The sequence below is a fragment of the Paroedura picta genome, chromosome 9 (assembly GCF_049243985.1).
Source record: "Paroedura picta isolate Pp20150507F chromosome 9, Ppicta_v3.0, whole genome shotgun sequence".
NCBI lineage: Eukaryota > Metazoa > Chordata > Lepidosauria > Squamata > Gekkonidae > Paroedura > Paroedura picta.
In genome coordinates, this window is record NC_135377.1 from 63,661,922 (window position 1) to 63,681,112 (window position 19,191).

Sequence of the window (19,191 nt, forward strand, 5' to 3'; positions counted from 1 at the left end):
GCAAAAGGACGGGAAAAAGTACTAAGAAATAAAACAGTTGCAAATTTATTTCTTTTTTTAACCGAGGAGAAGAAAAAGGGTGTGCCTGGCATTTCCAAGCCTGCTGCTAAAAGGCAACCGGACTTCCTCGCGTCATTGCCCATGTTGCAAATTTATTTGCTTATTTAATAATTTACTATATTTATTACCTGGCTTTTGCCCCGACATGCACAGCCGGTGAATCGCTACAATCCACATGAAGAGACATCTCATAAGCAGAAGGATCCTGGGGAAGGGGATCCTTTTCATCCCTGTGCAAACACATTGGCAACAGTCCAGGATCCAAAGAGGGCTCCAAACTGCTCAGAATTGGAATCTGATCCATGTTTTGCATTTTCACTTCCATCGCCCCAAAAAGACACGTGACACTCGAGGCAGAGCGGCTGGCGGTACCTCTGTGGAGAGCGGCTGACATGCATTGAACCCACTCAAAATGATGAGCTAATTAACATTCTACGGTCTTTCCCAGCAACTGGAGGTCTATTTTTAGAGCATTACAAGCCACCAGGGGAAGCACCAGATACCCTCTCCTTTGTTTATTCTTCGCTTTTAATATGCTGATAAATAACCCGGATCAGTTTATATATGCTTTTGGGTCTCCTTCAGACCTTTTTGTTCTGTGCAAATGAAAACACGCACATTCCCAAATCGTTTTGTGATTATAACTGCAAGGCTAAGCAATGCTATATTTAGGTCAGAATTGCTCAGGCGATAGCCTATTATTCCTGTAAATTTCTTACACACCTGGTGCTTGCATCACAGTGGAATATGGCTGTAGGGGGGTTTGTGGACTTTTTTAAAAGAACAACAATTGCCTAAATGGGATAGCAGATGAATTTCCTCTAGGCCAGGCTGGATTCTGAAGATTTTTGGTGGGGGGAATCACTTGGGCATGAAATTGGGGTCACTGTGGGTTGGCAGGTAGTTGTGCGTTCCTGCATTGTTCAGGGGTTGGACTAGATGACCCTGAAGGTCCCTTCCAACTCTGTGATTCTACAGCCAAACTCTTCAGAATAGCTGGTCTGCAGGCAGAATTAAAACGTTAGAACAGAAATAGAATCCCTGCCACCTGCACTTCAATTGTATGTCCTACTCTCCCTGGAACCTGGCAGCATCTATCAAAAATATGTCATGCGGCTCTATCATTCCCCGCACGGCACAGCCGATGGCAGCAGGTGGGAGCAGGAAAACACTCTGTGCATTGATATGTTCCTCTCAGCTACCTGACTGAGCTTAGACAAGACTGATTCTGTTTAGGATTGTACTTTTAAAGATGTAAAATTTCAGAAAAATGTCAAGCCTCGGGGAAAAGGGTTGTCTGGGGCAAAAAATGGAAATCTGGGAAAAATCAAAATAGATGTAAAACTGTCTTATGCGACTTAAAATCGTTCCCCTGCTCTTAACAATATAAAACGTAGCTTTTATAGCATAGTATATAGCATTGTATTACTCAACAAAATGAAATGTGTTGTTTAAAGAGAAACAGCCTCATACAGTCACAGTAATAGAGTCTATCCGGATATTAAGCAAAGCTTAATAATATTGAAAACAATAAACATGTCAGCAGTGTTGTTGCACCCCACCTTCCCACCACTGATCCCGGCACCTTCCGACGTTGTGCACTTCCGGGTGGAGGACATTCCTCAGTTTTACATGTTAGAATGGAGGTTTTTTGTTTTTGTTTTTGTCCTGTGCTCCCCCAAATTTTCAAATTTTTCATTGAGAAATTGGGGTGGGGGGGAGAAGCCTCAGGGAACCCCCCCCATTTTTTCATTTCTTTCTGGGTCTTTGCATCTCTAGTTAGAGAAGCACAGATGCAAACCGTTCCTACGTAAGCAGTAACGAACCAACCACGCCAATCCTCACAGCACACTCTTGTCTGCAACACACACACACACCTATACGCAGCTGCCACTGTTCTGAGAAAGATCCTCTCATTCTTTCCTGCTGCCGTCAATTAGCTGGTCCCACGACTGCTTATTTACTAGGGCCCTCCAAAGTGTTTTAATCAGGCAATGCTACAGAATTAATGAGCTTCTTGTTTTGCAATTGAGAGACGCCCTGCCCAGAAAACCTGAGAAGCTGGACCACGCTGTTCCAGGTTTAACATGACACAGAAATTACAGTGCCTCCAATTTAGGCACAGCAGCTGTTCTGCATGTCAAAATGAATAAGCAGCACTCAGGCATAACAAAAGCTCAGCGGTGCCGCTCTTCCATTCTAACAAGGTTGAGGAAATACGCTGAGGCAAACACCAAAGTCATGCAAGACAGGTTTCTATCCTCTGTCAAACAAGGTGCACAGAGGCATCCCTCTATTACAGCGATTCTCTCACTAGGTGCCAAGGGCCAGGAAATACCAGCATGCCACCAGAGCAGCTGTTATGCCTCGAAAATTTAAGCAGAATCTGGGGCAGCCTGAGAAAGCTTCCATGATCCAGGAAAAAGGCACACCAAATGGACCATTCAGTGCTGTGAGCGTGTGTGTGTGTGGGGACACTCAAGTTTACTCCCTTAAGCAGCTACAACAACTGGTGCCAGCTCTCCAGGTGCCTCCTACTTACTAGAATGCAAGATCTGTAATATGCATGATTGAACAGAATATGAAGTGTGTCCTGCAGGGGGCATTGGAGATGTGTATTAAGCATAGCTGGATTAGGAACTTCCTGGAATTTTTCAGATACTCTCCTCCAATGTCCTGATTGGTTCACTGGAGACTTCCTGCTCCTTTGAGCACACTTCCTCCCTGCTTGTCTCTAAACAAACAGAATGACTGCAGTCAACAATTAGACAGTTGGATAAGACTCTCTTTCCTCGTTCTTGGTATGTGTTGGTCAGTTTTTTTCATCATTTTCACTTTGACAGGCTTGTGGTATGGGAACACTGACAAAGCACCTGGGGTTTTGGTGCCAAAGGGTGCCTGGAGGGTGGGCTTTGAGGCAGCCATATAGATAGGCAGCCATATAGGTAGGCAGCCATATGTTAACTTGAGTTTTGGCAAAGAGCATCATGCACCTGTTTTGCAAATCCTTTCAATAAAGAGATTTCTTCAACCAAGAGTCTGCTTATTGGGGAAGTTGACTGGGCCCTGACAGCCATCAGCACTGACAGTATCCAGCTCATGGTGCCTACCTTGCCAAGCAACACAAGTGCCCTCTAGTAAATCTGTTTTGCTTGATCTGAGGAATTATGTCAAAAAGGCAGCCCAAGTTCTTACTAGACATACCTGAATTTCAACAATGAATTGCACAATATTCATCACTTTGAACAATATCTTTATGCAAAAATATCTCCCAGGAAACAAGGAGTGAACGTGAGCAGAAATGCTGAGTATTCATCTTGATGGAATGCCAGGTGCTCTCCATTTATTTTCTACCACTTCAATTAGAATCCTCTCCTCCTCGGTCTGAAGTACCTTCGGCTCTTGGCTATACATCTGCCAGACATGCTGACAAATAATCGATGTTCCACTGCATTTTTTATTAGATAATTATGCCAGCAAACAAACAAACAAACTTGGCAGTGAGCAAGTGAGCGACACTAATAACTGAGCCGCCATTCAAATGACTGTGGTGAAGCCACATAAGTTCATTCACGGGTACGGCATTCTGCAAAGGGACGGAATGTTTCTAGGGCAGAGACCCCTAGAAAGATTGCCTGTGGCAACTGGAAATATCCATCCTACAGACCTCTGGCTGTGCACACCTGTTCTCTGCTGGTGGTCTGAACTGCATAGGCTGAGGAAAGCAGAGAACTACCCTCTGGCAAGGAGTCGACTGGCTCATCTTTTCCAGCTTTCCCAACTCTGTAAAATATCTGATGGTCACCTTGATACATAGTCTTTCACAGAGAGCTGTTCCAAGTTCCTTTCTTTAAAAAAAATTACAGAGTACTTCTTAGCTCTTTGAGGTTACATTAGCAGTCAACACTAAATCCATCCATAAATCATAGCCAATGCATAACATAAAGTTAAAAGATCCACTACTAATTATTGCCCTGAACTGATAAGCCCAGGCTAGCCTGATCTCAGGAGATCTTGGAAACTAAGCAGGATGAGCTCTGGTTAGTACCTGGATGGGAGACCACCGAGGAAGTCTATGGTTGCTACTTTGAGGCAGGCAAGGGCAAACCATCTCTGAATGTCTCTTGCCTCAAAACCCCTACAGGATAACCATAACTTGACTTCAAATTGAACCCCCATCCAGTAACTATTATGATTCTTTCCCCCAGAAATCGCAAAGAGATTAAATCTTAAAGTTAGCAATGCAATATCCATAAAGAGAGATACCACCAAGGAGAAATAAACTGGAGAATAAATTGGCAATGGCAACTATTCAGATAATCAGCATTTGATAAGCAAGACATAAGCAACTAACCTATACAAGGGGCACTGCAGCTAACAAGCCAAATGCTGTTCACCTTGAGTTTAACAGCCCTCTGCTTGGGACAGAATTCACAAACACCGGGTCACATGCCACACAGACCTGACCCAAGACAGAGATGTTGCTCTTCATCTAGGCCAGGGCTCTGGGATCTTTAATTAATCAATCAAATTAAATACCAAGTTCTGGATATACCAGATATCACATTAAGCAGTACAACCTTTGCTACAAAATGAGGGGGAGGGGCTGGAGAAGCAATGCCCTTGACCTTGACTGGCTGACCAAATGGATTTAAGCCTTAATTGGTGACAATGCAGAGTTCCAGATGCCTGTTATGCAGTCTCTTTCCCCTGTTTTCTCCAGTTGGAACACAACCCCTCAATGTGTCTCACTACTCCCATAATGAAAAAACATGGGTATTTTCCCTTTAAAAAGGGAAACATGAGAAATTCTATTGAACACAACTGCAAAAAATATAATATGAGGCACACAACTGGCATGTGAGACACACAGCTGGCTTTGATGGCATAACAAACCTGAACCTCTTATTTAACAGCAATGACGCCTCTGAAAGGTTCAGAGGAGCAATTTGCTGTACCTTTTGGTTTTATTCCTCTAGAATACTGATATTCCCTATTTATGCAAAGAGTCACCACTAGGAATGTTCAAGTAATTCTGGTCTGAAAATATACCTGAAAATACCTTTTTTTGTTTTGATATAGTGAGGTATTGAGATAGTACTTTGGATTTTCCAGAATATCAGGAAATGAGTCCCTCATTTCATTCCAGAAATATTCAAGAGTATCTGGTAGCACTGGGGCCCAGCACTTTAGGACTCCAAGAACGGTTTTCTTCAATTTTACAGTGTATCTGTATCAGCATATTCTTGTATTGGCTTGCGTAGTTGGTTTGGCTTGGATTCTGAGATCTAAAATGAGTTCTGTTGGTCTTGCAACAGTGTCCTTTGCTTAAATTGGCGTGCTTTGAATTCTCTGGTTTGCCACTGGATATTTTGGTTGGACATATTATTATTGTTATTATTATTACATTAATTTACTGCCACTCCTAGGCCAAGCTGGCTCATGGCAGTTTACAAGAAACTCCCCCAGTAAAACATCAGTAAAAAACAGTTATAAATCCCCTGGCAGCCTAACCTCATTCAGCTCCCTCCCAGCCCACCAGTCCAGTGTGGGCCAGAATAGCCCAGCCCCTGCATTCATTGCTTGGCTGGCCTGGGGGGAGGGCAGATCCTCCTGCCCTAGATGTTCAGGGCATTCTGGGGAGGATGTTAGGCTTTTAATAGTGTTCCTGGGTTAAGCTGGTTTGGCTGGATTCTCTGATTTGATATTGGTTATAGCCTTGCCACATTGGCTTATTGTTCTGCTGGGGTTCCCTGGTTCTGCATTGGTTCTGATGGGCTTGTTAGTTCTGTTTTTTTATTGGGAGGTTTTGGCTGGTGGAAGCACCTTGCTTAGTGGCCTACAGAACTCAACCCTGTTATCCAATCTACTTGAAATGCAGGGGTTCTTTAGTGGACAGGTCGCATGAGTTATACTGCAATCTTGATGATATTTTCTTGAAAAACACCTAATCCAGCCCCCTGGAAAGATTCCCCATAAGAAATAATGGACCCAAATAATGTTATTCCTTCAGAAAACAAACCCAGATACCAAACTGGCATTTAGAGTCTGAATTATAAAAAAAAATGATAATTATGCCCTCCAGTAGAAAAGGGAACTCAAGACACATCATATCAGAGAGTGGTATTTAGATTCTAACAGATGTTGCATTTGTAAACATTACCATTCAACAGAAGTTGACAAGTCATATCTAGACTTCAGCTGAAAAAAATGACAAAAACTATAAATTGGTCCATGAAAAAGTCCTATTCAGTGGTGGCACCTCACCTTGGAGTGCCCTCCCTCTTGATGCTTACCTCGTGCCTACATGACTTCCCTTTATGTGTCAGTCCTCATTACCCAGGCTTTTGGCTAAGGGGATCCATGTTTCTTAGGCATTTTATGGTCTGCTCTGAGCCCAAGGAATTATTTCTCAGCACCATTTCAGATTGTTCTATTTGTTTTAGGCGGCTTCTATACCCTTGGAATGGCATGTTCTTGTAAGTTTGGCCTGTTTTTAGTTACTTGTTATTATTGTTTTGGCTGTGAATCTAGCGAAGCCACATGTAATGTGTCTAAACAAGCAAGTTTCTTAAATAAGGTATCTTTGTTTTGTTTATTGCTATGCTATGCAAGGACTTTGTACATTTACACAATGCCATATCCACTTGGATTTATGAATCGTGAGTACTGAGCTTGGCAAAGAATGATGTTAAAAAGAGAAGCGGTTGCAAGGCTACTTTATTGCAGCCGAACAAAACACAATCTGGAGGGGCAAATGACTTTTATATAGTACACAATTTGGCAGAGGTCAAGAATGCTTTCATGGAAAATTAAAAGCAGCATCGCTTTAAGGCATTTCAAAATGCAGGCCAAATGTCTGAACATGTGATGGAAAACTCTGTCTAACTGCACTGCTGGAACCCTGAAATCCAAGTGTTTGTTTGATTAGGTCTGCTGACTATCATAAACTAGCGCATCATGTCAGAAACCCAGGCAGGGGAGGCAGGCCTTAACCATACCTCTCACCTTTAGTGTACAGAGCCTCTGGCTCTGAGAATGATGAAAGCTCACTGATACCAGCTGTTACCTATGGCTCAATCCAGCTAAACCAGATTACAGGGCAGGAAACGAGAAGATTTTTTAAAAAGAAATGTTGACCAATTTATTCAAACGATATATTATTATTATTATTGAATTTACAACAGTATAAAAACCCCATAAAATACATTAAAACCAATTAACATGTCAATAGTTAATGACTACCTGGCAAGAGCGGCTAATCAACTACCCATTCCCCCCCTAGCAAGTGGAGAGGGGATACTGATGGTACTCGTGTCTAATCCCAATCCTCAGGTCCTGGGGGGGCGTAGATGTTAAGCCTGGTCTCAACCGTAAACCTGGCGGAAGAGCTCCGTCTTGCAGGCCCTGCGGAACGATGGAAGGTCCCGCAGGGCCCGCAGCTCTCCCGGGAGCTCATTCCACCAGGCAGTATATAAATACTTAAAGCCTTTTTTTGCCATCAAATCACAGCTGACAAGCAATTGGGGGGAGGAGGGGGTTTCTTTCAAGGCAAGAGATATGCAGAGGTGGTTTGCCCTTGCCTGTCTCCACTTCACAATCCTGTACTACCTTGGTAATTTCCCTTCCAAATAATGACCAGGGCCAGCCTTGCTTAACTTCCAAGATCTGACCAAATTGAGCTAGCCTGGGCTATGGCCTTAGGTCAAACAAAAGAAGTAGAGTTGGTGTTTACAGTCTGCTTTTCATTGTCCAAAGGAGTCTCAAAGCAGCTTACAATTTCCTTCCCTTTCCTCTCCCCACAAGGTCAGTGGGGCTAAGAGAGCTCTGACAGGGCTGCTTGGTCAGAACAGCACTATCAGGACGGTGAAAAGCCCAAGGTTACCCAGCTGGCTGCATGTGGAGGAGTGGGGAATCAAACCTGGCTTGTAAGATTAGAAGTTGCTGCTCTTAACCACTTCAATCAAGCTGGTTCGCAGCTAGAAACCTACCAAACTTCATGCACCAATAAAGAACAGCCTGTGTTTCAAATATCCAAACATTCAAGGCCGACCCCCATGTTTAAGTCCATATTGGCCTTTTTATTGTTCTCAGACAAATCCACTTCATTATTTTTGAAAACAAGGGAATGCTTTTCATTAATCACTCAGCAACCATGGCAGACATATATGGCAGGACTGTACAATCTCCAGCTGCTTAGAAATCACACTGAATCGCAACAGAGAATTTCACAAATGATGCCATGCAATAGCTCAATTCAGACATCACACAAAACCATGGACTAATTAAACAAAGTGCAAACCCCTCTGAATGTCTCTTGTCTTGAAAACCCTATGGCGGGGTTGGCCAAATGGTGGCTCTCCGGATGTCCATGGACTCCAGTTACCATGATCCCCTGCCAGCAGTGTCTCATGGTAACTGTAGTCCATGGGCACCTGAAGAGCCACCATTTGGCCTCCCCTGCCTTATGGGGTTGCCATAAATCAGCTGTGACTTGATGGCAAAATATAAACAAACTACAGTTAGTTGATTGTCTGAAATGCACGGACTCCACTGTGGTTAGTTAGGATCCATCAAACCAGTTTCGAAAACCAGGAACTGCAGTTGATTTATCTCAGCTTATCTTAACTTTTGTTTTGAGTGGTGTGCAAATACAAATACATCTTGGGTTACACGTGTCGTGGTTCCCTTTAAGAGGAAGAGAACAGGTGATGAAGCCAGCATCTGTCAAGGTACCCAGAATATATCAGTGACAGAATTCAGCTTGCAAGCTAACTGGTGTTGCATGATAAGGAGGCCCATGCCGTGTAGTGTTTAGAGTGTTGTACTAGGATCTGAAAGACCCAAATTCAAACCTCCCCTCTGACATGAAGCTTGCTAGGTGACCTTGGACTCTTTGAGCCTAGCCTACCTCAATGGGTAGCTGCAAAAGTAAAATGAAGGGGACGAGACCATTGTATACTGCTTGGAGATCATGGGAGGAAAGGTTGGGTAAATAAACCAGACTTGTCCTAAGAGATTTATTACTCTAGTACAATATCTCTCTTTAGTTCAATGCAATTTTGTCCATATATTGATCAATATGTAAGGACATATTTTGGACTTAAAAACCCAATAAACAGAAATGATTTTTTGGTCTTTTAAGCTAAAGCAATCATAAACAAATTATGCAACCTGCAGAAAAAACTCTGAGCATCAGCAATGTGCCTCTGATTCTCCCTTGCTTAGATCACAAGATTTGGAATGGTTGCATTATGTCACCACATTTCTTTCAAAGTCAAAGCAATAATCTATATCAACACCCCGCCCCCCGCCCCCAAATCAACAGCTGACCACTCGCTTTCCTGCTCTTAATGCTTCTACTCAACACATGCTGCATCAATGTACTTCACAGCTCTCTACCCTTTTCAAAAATTCCAAATGTTGATGAAAGTAGTATAACTGAAGTTTATCTCTTCGAGTATGTATATGAAGTCTGCAATCCTGAGAACACTTCTGGGGAGAGCAGATCTGCTTAGGATTGCTCTAGAGCAGGGGTAGTCAAACTGCGGCCCTCCAGATGTCCGTGGACTACAATTCCCAGGAGCCCCTGCCAGAGAACGCTGGCAGGGGCTCCTGGGAATTGTAGTCCACGGACATCTGGAGGGCCGCAGTTTGACTACCCCTGCTCTAGAGCCACTGTTTGGCCACCCCTGTTGTACAGAGTAGAGAGCAAAGAAAGCATCTCAACTGGAAAAAGGTGATGAGCCAAAACAAAAATAAAATTTTCAGCATCCCTGGGCATGTATAAAACACAACCATCCAGAATGCTAACTCCTTATTTACAATTACTTCTTGGAAGTTGTCTGTGACATCATTAGAGAAACAAAACCCTAACACTTTTGTGAAATAATTTATTTCACTAGGCATACTCTTAGCATGGGGTCGCGATGGGTCGGACAGGACTTTGCAACTAACAACACCAAGTCTTAGCAAGAACTTTTTTTTTGGTCAAGGTAACTGACCTAGGCTCTAAGGTGCTATTAAATTCTGTTTTATTTGCCTACAAAAGACTGACATGGCTACTATTCTGGAATTAGAAAATGTACTAACATTTTAAAGGAAATTCTAAACATTGCTACAGTAGTGGTCCCAGTTTTTACCTTAATGAATTCAACTGGGCAGGTGCCTGATTCACAGAGACTCTTGATTACAGTCCCAATCTTCAAAAGGGGATCCAGACTGGATGATCCATAGATATCATGCTATGTTTCAAATACTGAACTATGGGATAAATTTGATATAATATCTCTGGAAGCAAGGGTATGACTTTACGCTTTTCACCTGAGATTGGCTGCTGAGTCCTTGATGCTAGGCATCTTAATAAGGAGACAGCACAATTTAATCAACCAAGGTATTTTTCTGCATGGAGCTGCAATGGAAACAAATTCCCGTCTTCCTATTCCTGCCCACAGTAAACCCTGCAGTGGACAACTCTGGTCTAAAACACTGGCTCAGATTAAAGGAACAGAGCTGTCAAAAACACCACATTGGTCAAGTCTTCATGGTAAATCCTTGTGAGGAGAAAACACATTTTGTATATCTGACTAAGCAAATCTCCATTCCAGGTTTGTTGAGCTTGAACAACAAAGACTGGATCCACAAGATTTACCAAATTCCACCTTCCACTTCCAGTATGTCTGTGCAAAGATTATTGGGAGGAGTTGGCAAAAATGAATGACTTTGACTTGGCTATAGAAGAAACGTCTCCTCAAAGGTCTTGGAGCATTACACTAATGCTAACCTTTCATAACATCACATCACATTTCACAGCTAAGGAAACTGGGGTTATTAAAGGTTAGTCACATCCGTCTAGGATTTCCTCAGCCATCAATCATTTCAGCCACTCTGGGGGCTAAAGGAGCTATGAGGGTCATCTAAGGTAGTAAGAGATCTGCAGCAGCAATACATGTTACCCAACCCTGTCTACGTACTTATGTCTTCTACCTTCAAGTCATCATCAATAAAGTACATCCACAGTTTTCAACTGTAAGACCTAAGACAGCATGGATAGTTGCTAGGGGAGAACTCAAATCACGTCTATGACGCACCAGTGACCACCTCCGAACTTCATGTATAACATTTGCAGATTTGTTTCTGTGACCATGAAGACTTAGAATCTGAACATTCTAGCTTCCAGTTAAAAGAAGTAACAAGGCTGCACGTGTCTATTATTCATTCCTGCTCGGGACAGGCTGAACAGAGACAGTGAAATATGAATGTGCTTTCTAATGAGTCAGGCCATTGGTTTGTCTACTCCACTGATCTATGTAGCCCAGTGCTCTGTCCTGCGACCAGAGATTATTTTAACTCATAATGCCAAGGCTCAGCCCAGGGGTATAAGACATATAAAATACTTCCAGCTAACTCCACCCACAAGGAAAGCAAGATGAAGACATAGAAATGGCCCTTTCATGAACCAGACCTCTGGTCCCCAGTTTCATGCTCTGTATGTTCTAAGTAAAAGTCCAGCACAGATCCTTTACACGAGAAATACACCGGACGGAACAAGAGACTATATGTAAAGCGTTCTAGCCCCCCTCCCCCCAAGAAAGGTACAGAAATAAAAGGACTTATGAGAAAAATTTACAAAGGGAAGAACTACACTCCGGGCTTAAACTAGTCTCAAAGCAGATTTCCATCATCTTATGGTCTGTAGTTCTTTGAGGATAGAATTAATTATTGTTAATTTTAACTCATCTTGTACACTGCCCTGAGCCATATTGAGAGAGGTATAGAAATGTAATAAATAATAACAATTTTAAACCAAAGAATTCTCAGCCCTTCATCAGACTACAATTCCCAGGATTCTACACAACTCTATGGTTACTGAAGTGATGGAAACCCGTGTACGGCTGTAATGTAGGGCTTTTCATCTCGGTCATTTGGTATTTTAGAAGTGAAGCTGCTTGTAAAGGAGGTTTGGGATTTTAGAGTTCCATGTGGCTACTGACACCCTGATACTCCTCTAGGAGGGTTGGGAACATCATAGCTGAACTTCCACTTTGCATATCTGTGGAGCCAAGTCAGGTTTATATATAAACTAGAGGCAAAGCTCGCTGCACCCAGGACTACAACGGGCACAAGCACATACACCTGCACTGTGAGCTTCCTGGGGTCAGGCCCTCCCACTTCCCACTTGATCTTGAGATCCAGTGTGGTGAATTAAAGAGAAGCAGACTCTAATATCAAGAGCTGGGTTTGATTCCTAACTCCTCCTCCATACGTATCCAGCTGGGTTGCCAGCTTCCAACTGGGGGCCTGGAAGCCTTCTGGAAGATGAAAGAGACCAAGACAAGATGAAAGAAAGTGAGTGAAGGGAAGGGAGGAGGGAAGGAAGGCATCAGTTCTCTTGGAGAAAACAGCTGCTTTGGAGGGTCACTGGACCTCCTACTCTCACCCCCCATACAACAGTGTCTGCACAGGTCCCCACTGTCCCCATATTCCCATTAAACCCCACAACTTCCAAAGGCCAGGCCAGGCAGGCCATGGAGGGTGGGCTGCCACCTGCCTGCCCCCCACATCTCCCAAAGTCCAGGCTGCTCGGGGAAGGTCACATGGGATGGGCTGCCTCCTTTCCACCCATTCCGATCTCCCAAAAGGGACAGCTGGGGGGGGGCTGGCTCTTTCCCACTCACCCCACATCTCCCAAAGGCTGGGCCAAGCAGGGAAGGCCACGGGGGGCTGTCTCTTTCCTACTCACAATCCCGCCTCCCAAAGACAAGGCTGCTTGGGAAAGACCATGTGGGATGGGTTGCCTCCTTCCCACTCCCCCATCTCCCAAAGAGCAGGTCAGGCAGGGAAGGCCATGGGAGGCGAGATTCCTCCTTCTTGCCTCTCATCTCCCAAGGCCAGCCAGGCAGGAAAGGTTGTGTGGGGCTGTCCCATGATTGGTTCCCACGTGATTTCTGTGTCTGGGAGCAGGTAGAAGCTGCATGCCTACTTCTGACTTAAACCACCTCTTATCCCTCGCGGTCCTCCTTGAGCCTGCCTGTTAACATGGGTGGTAATGGCCCTTGTGGTCACATGTCATTTACAGGAGGCGTGGCCAGCTGAGAATGCTTCTGGTGCTCCTCAAAGCCTGAAAAATTATTTTAGGGGCTCTTCCATGGTGAAGGTTGACAAAGGCTGCTCTAGAGTATTTTGCTACCACATAGTATGTAAATAGACACTTATACTGTGATTTTCATGATTGCATTAGGAGTATGGAACCTCTAATAGAGATGCAGCCCCAGGTAGGACCTGGGGAACCCCTGGTTTTCAGCTGATCTCCAGGTGATAGAGATCAATTCCTCTGAAGAAAATGACTATTTTGGAGGTGGACTCCATAGCATTACAGTCCACTGAGGTCTGGCCCACCCCAAATCTCCCAGCTCAACCCCCAAAGTCTCCAGGTATTTCTCAACCAGAGCTGGCAACCCTATAATCATGGAGTCTACAGGAAGAGTAGAACCATGGAATTCTAGCTCGTGAAAGACTTCTCACTGCCTCTGAGCTTGGTGATGATGAATATCAAAGTAGCAGAAGAAGAAGACTTGGTTTTTATACCTCGCTTTTCACTGCCTGAAGGAATCTCAAAGTAGCTTCCAATCACTTTCCCTTTCCTCTCCCCACAACAGACACCCTCTATGAGGTAGGAGAGGCTGAGAGAGCCCTGCCAAGATTGCTCGGTCAGAACAGAACTATCAGGGCTGTGATGAGCCCAAGGTCACCCAGTTGGGTGCATGTGGAGGAGCGAGGAACCAATTCTGGCTTGGTTCTGGCAGATTAGAAGCTGCCGCTCTTAACCACTTCATCACATAGCCATCATCAGGAAGCCCCTCACCTGAGCAGAAACCGCCCCTTTGTGTTAGGCTGTGACTGTATTAAACAGCTGTCTGCCAGAGACAAAAAGTGTATGCACATTTTAAAAACAATGCTCAATATAAATTCAGTTCCAGATGACTTGGTAAACCTGCAGAACTGCTGGGTAACTAGCCATGCAGATAAGTAGGATGTGTATGTTGAATTCGGAAAAACCAGCAGAGACTTGTTCTGCCTAGGGGTTCAAGCAAGAGCAACCTAGTTGAAAAATACAACTTTTGACACGTCGGCAATTCAACCATTTCTATAATCTATTCAACCCTTCAGGAAGCTTCCTTTTGTTCACAAAACTGTTACAGAAGTTCCTCGCTGAGGACTCCGAGAGAGATGATTTCACACTTCCCGAGACATAAAGAATTAATGTCTACTGATCAGTTCCCTCCAAGTTCTTAATCCTGGGAACCAACAGGATGTTCAGAAAGGAAATGAGACATCTACAGCTTTCCTTAAAAAGATGGTGTGATAGATAGGCAGGAGGTCTGAGGACATTAAGAATCTGTTCTGTTACAGATACGGAAGAAAGCTATCTTGGTGCATCCCATGCTGCTACTCTGGTGTCTTCAGAGCCCTGCTTTCTGTAAAGAACAGACTTAAGTCTAGCTCAAGTTAACGCTAGTTTTCTTGAAAGTTATTCTGTGCCTTTTAGTATCAAGGACAAAATAGTGCCTGCTAGCAGATACTAGTCATCCATAATGTCTGGTTCAACTTCTGTTCATGAATAGCCAAACAATACCATGAAAACCAAGAATAAACTTATATCTACTTTGCTCTCTTGTAGAATTTTCAAATAAGAAGGCACAAACAGCTCACAAACTCAGAGCAAAATTCATCTCATTCATAGTTTGTGGAGTTTACAAAAGAGAAAATACAAGCCGTTTCCACAGTTCACATGCTTAGAGCTCAGTGGAGGAAAAAGAGTGTCCAATTTTCATAAACTGGATGTGAATCGGTTGATCCATTCTGTAAACATGTGGAATTTCAGTCTAATTTCTACACAAACTTTGTTTCTCTTCATAATATAACTATTTCATTACTTTAAGCATTCTGGTGCACATGTCCTCTTTGTGAATTTAAACTCTGTCCACACATAACGCTATCATCATTGAGACTCTGCTACTTTACCGTCCAGTACACTGTGGGGCCAAAATATTTATCTTTATCAGGGGTCTTTTATCCGACGGGTTCCATTCTTTTAAGTGTGGCTTTTAATGACATGCTGATAGCAACAGGGCTGTTTTTAGGAATACTATTTTATTCTGCTAAATATTGCCTTATGCTATTGTGATGCTTCTAGCAGGATTTTTCCTTGATTTATTGCTTAGCTGTGGTCATTGCTATGTTTTTTATGATTATATTGTACTGTTTTTATCTTGTGAGCTGCCTCAAGCAGATCTCAAAAGAGGTGACAAATAAATGGTTCATAAATATAATAACAATAATAACAATAACAATAATAACAACAACAACAATAATAAATTGTCTGAATAAATAAACAGCTGTGGGAAGTTCCTAAATTACTATTTCAGATACAGTTGCCAGCTCTGACTGGCCATTGGCAGCTGATGGGGGGATGGGAACAGGATTGCCCAATCCAGGTTGGGAAAATCCTGGAGATTTGGGACTGAGCCAGGGGAGGACAGGAACCTCAATGGGCTACAAGGCCATAGAATCCACCTGCCAAAGCATCCATTTTGTCTGTCATCCGGAGATGATGTTGGAAGCTGCCCTGAGCCAGCATGCTGGGAGGAGTGGGATATAAATTGAAAGATAAATAACATAAAATAAACAAGCTGTAATTCTGGAGGACACCCCCCCCCCCCGGTCCCACCTGGAGGCTTGTGTCCCTGGTTCCACAGTATTCCCTCCTTTCCTTGTGCTTTGCACGATGGAAGAGCCTCTGCTGCAATTGAAATACAATTGAAATATTTTGTTCTGGAGCTCTTCTTTTTTAACCACAGAGGCATCAGCTTCCTTGCACCGAAAGATACAGACACATCCTTCCATGCAGAACTATTCTCGGAACCCAGTCACCCACTTTTTCCAATCTGTGCTTCCTAATCTTGCAAGGCAAATGTTAGCTCAGCCACCCATAAAATTACTGCACACTCTGCAATTTTGTGCAAATCTGGACCACTGCCTCTATGATCCCATTATGGGAGGTTAATGGCATTATGGAGACAGATGACAAAGCGTTAGCCAGGTGGGTGTTGAAAGCTGGCAGTAGCATCTGTCTGGGGGAGGTGGGGGGGAGATTCTTTCCTCTTACACAGCTCTTACTTAAACTTTTCACTTCTGCCACCTTTAGGTTATCCTAACGAGCAGGGATTCCCAACCAGGACTCCCTGGAGGCTCAGGACTCCATGAGAGCTCCCAATATGCTGTCTGCTCTTTCCCCTATATCCTGCCTGTGGTTACCATGCCTGGGAAAGGGGGAAGAACCTGGATGCCCACTCGTGCCTCAAAAAGCCTCCTTGCTCCCCCCCCCCCCCACACTTAGTCCTCCTCAGGTGTGACAGGGAGGTGTGGCCAGCTGTCATCACTTCCAGTCCAGTTCCAGGGCTCTACAAAGCCTGAAAAATATTTCAAAGGCTCTTCCACAGTCAGAAGGTTGAAAAAGGCTGCTAGAGAGAGGAGGGTGTGAGAGGGTGGACGTGGCTTCCTGTGGCCTGCAAAGCAGGCTAAAGGAAGTGAAAAGCCCCCCCCCCAGCGGAAGTGACATGGTCTGTAGGCTGCAAAGCCCTGTCGCTGCCTGTCTCCTCGTGGGTGACAATGGAGGCTGCAGCCACAAGGCTTCTAGCAGACAAGGAGGGAGGGAGGGTGGGAGCTGGAGTGGGAGGGCCAATCAGGGTGGACCTGGGCGGACAGGGCCCTGGACAGTCTCCTCCCAGTAGGCTGTTTCCCAAATATATAAGGAAGTGAAATAGTGTTAAGGATAATCAATTAACACCCACCATTCGGGAAACCCTTCCAGGACTGTCAAGAAACCCCAGGGTTTCATGAAACCCTGGCTGAGAAAGCCTGCCCTAGATACACCTCTGAACAGTACTGAGTGACACTAACAGATCAGTAGAAGAAAAATTGAGCCCCATAGCACCTTTAAGACCAGCAAAGATTTATTCGAGACGTGAGCTTTTCTGTGCAGGCCCACTTCCTCAGACAAAATGGAACAACATGGCTACCCACTTGAATCTAGACCAGTATAAGGAATGTTTTAAGGAATGGAAGGTGGATTTATTTATTTGATTGTATTATTTACAATCTTTCTCACTGGGACTCAAGGAGGATCACAAAGCTCAGGGCAATTAAATCAAAAGGAACAAGGCACCCATGAACAGGACAATAGGGTTCGGATTGTAGAAATCTGAAAAATGACAATGTTGAAATCAAAACTGTGTTATAGGATGAGTTATTAGGGAAGCCACCCAACTCAGCTATGGACCACAGCGGCATAAGGCTCTGTCTGGACTCAATAAGGACAAGCTCAGAATTAGAGCAGCATTTGCCCATCCAGTTCACTATAAATCTCAATGAAAGACACCAAAGGAGTTTAGTACTGTTATGCATGGAAATATACAGCGAGCGACTGAAATGGCCTGTTAGGCTTGCAAAGAGGATAATCTTTTGTTAGCATTAGATATAAATCACATGTTATTGTCTCCCATTTCACGGTCGTTGGGTGTTGGTGTTTGCCAAGCGTGCCTCACAGTTTAGATGACTGTCTGAGGGAGGCACCGAATGTATCCACAGCAATTGTGACAGCTTGCTAAAATTTAAAGAGGCAAGTTTGGACGAACCGTCCAAAACAGGAAAGGGCAGGGAGATTTTGTTGTTTGTTATGCTTGTTGCTGCCACCCTGAGCCTTCAGGAAAATGTGGGTTATGAATAAAAATTTTATTATTATTACTACCCGAGAACAGCAGAGATCATCCAGGGAAGAGAGAGAGCTTTTTGTTTTGTTCCCCAGTTATTACTACCTGAAGGAGGCTCAAAGTGGCTTGCAATCACCTGTCCTTCCTCTTCCCAAAACAAGCATCCTGGGATGTAGGTGAGGCTGAAAGAGCTCTAAGAGAACTGTGAACTGGCCCAAGGTCCCCCAGCTGATTGTATGTGGAAGAGTGGGGGAATCCAACCCAGTTCTCCAGAATAGAGTCTGCCACTCTTATTAATAGATGGGAAAGATTTATTAAGGATTTGTGCCATTTCTCTGCTCTGTTCTGTGTTAGCTCGATATGTCAAAGGCTAAAATAGGAATAGCAGCTATTCCAATCCGGCCATTCAACAAGGCTCACAGTAATTTCTCTAGAGACAAGAGGAACAGACAAGGAAAGACCTGTAGCTTTCCACTTTGTATTTCCTCCCATTTTGACACTGAAATGGAGCATTATCTGGCTCCAATCATTTCACGATTCTGAAGCCCAGGTTTCTTAGGTATACTTTCAGACTATGAAATCACAATCACAGAAGGTAGAAACCTAGGAGAGAGAGAGAAAGAAGAGAACTGACAGGCTCCAAATCCTTGTTTTAGGGATGCCAAAGGCCTAAAACATGCTCAGTGAGATGTTTGAAATTCCTATGTCACTTCAGTGAGGGCTTTGAAACTCTTCTTTCCAAAACACACACACACACACAAACCTTGCCATGTGCTACCATTTAAGAAACACAAGCGTCAACCCCTCGGGCAAGCAGAACCAGTCACACAGCTCTTTGGCTCCTGACCAATGCTTCTTTGCAGTTCAACAGAGACTGGAGAGCCGACACACTGTTTGTGGTTATTATCTACCAAGCAGGATGCTTAGAAATGATTTCATGGAGGTTCTTGAAGTGACACGTGAGATTTCTTTTCCAGGCTTGGTTGTGTATTTTTGTGATTTGCCAGATTTGCTAAAAGGGCAAATGAATTTTGCATTGCTGGAAGTGATCCAGAACCTATTTTGCCTCCATTTCAGCAGTCTACCCTTCTCAGGGTATGCCTCCATATAAATAACACATGAAGGTAACTTATACAGAATATGACCATCAGTCCCTTATTTCCATATCTCCTAAAACTATATGTCTGTTATGCTTTCATGTTAAACCATACAGACCTTGCAAGCCATTGACAGCTTTGGTCAATGCCAGATGCAATACTAGAGATGCTTTAAAGGCCTCTTCTGCAGCCAAAAGGAGCCCCCTGTTTGAACTCTGTGTTTCGTTTTTCTCCTGCACCATTTTCCTGATGGAAATCACATG

The 19,191-nt window shown here is 43.8% G+C and overlaps 1 protein-coding gene across 2 annotated transcripts in view; it reads right to left on the reverse strand.

The window, feature by feature from the left end:
* SLC22A23 (solute carrier family 22 member 23) overlaps positions 1–19,191 on the reverse strand; it is a 109,783-nt gene that overhangs the window by 57,387 nt on the left and 33,205 nt on the right. The gene's annotated exons all lie outside the window — the stretch shown is intronic.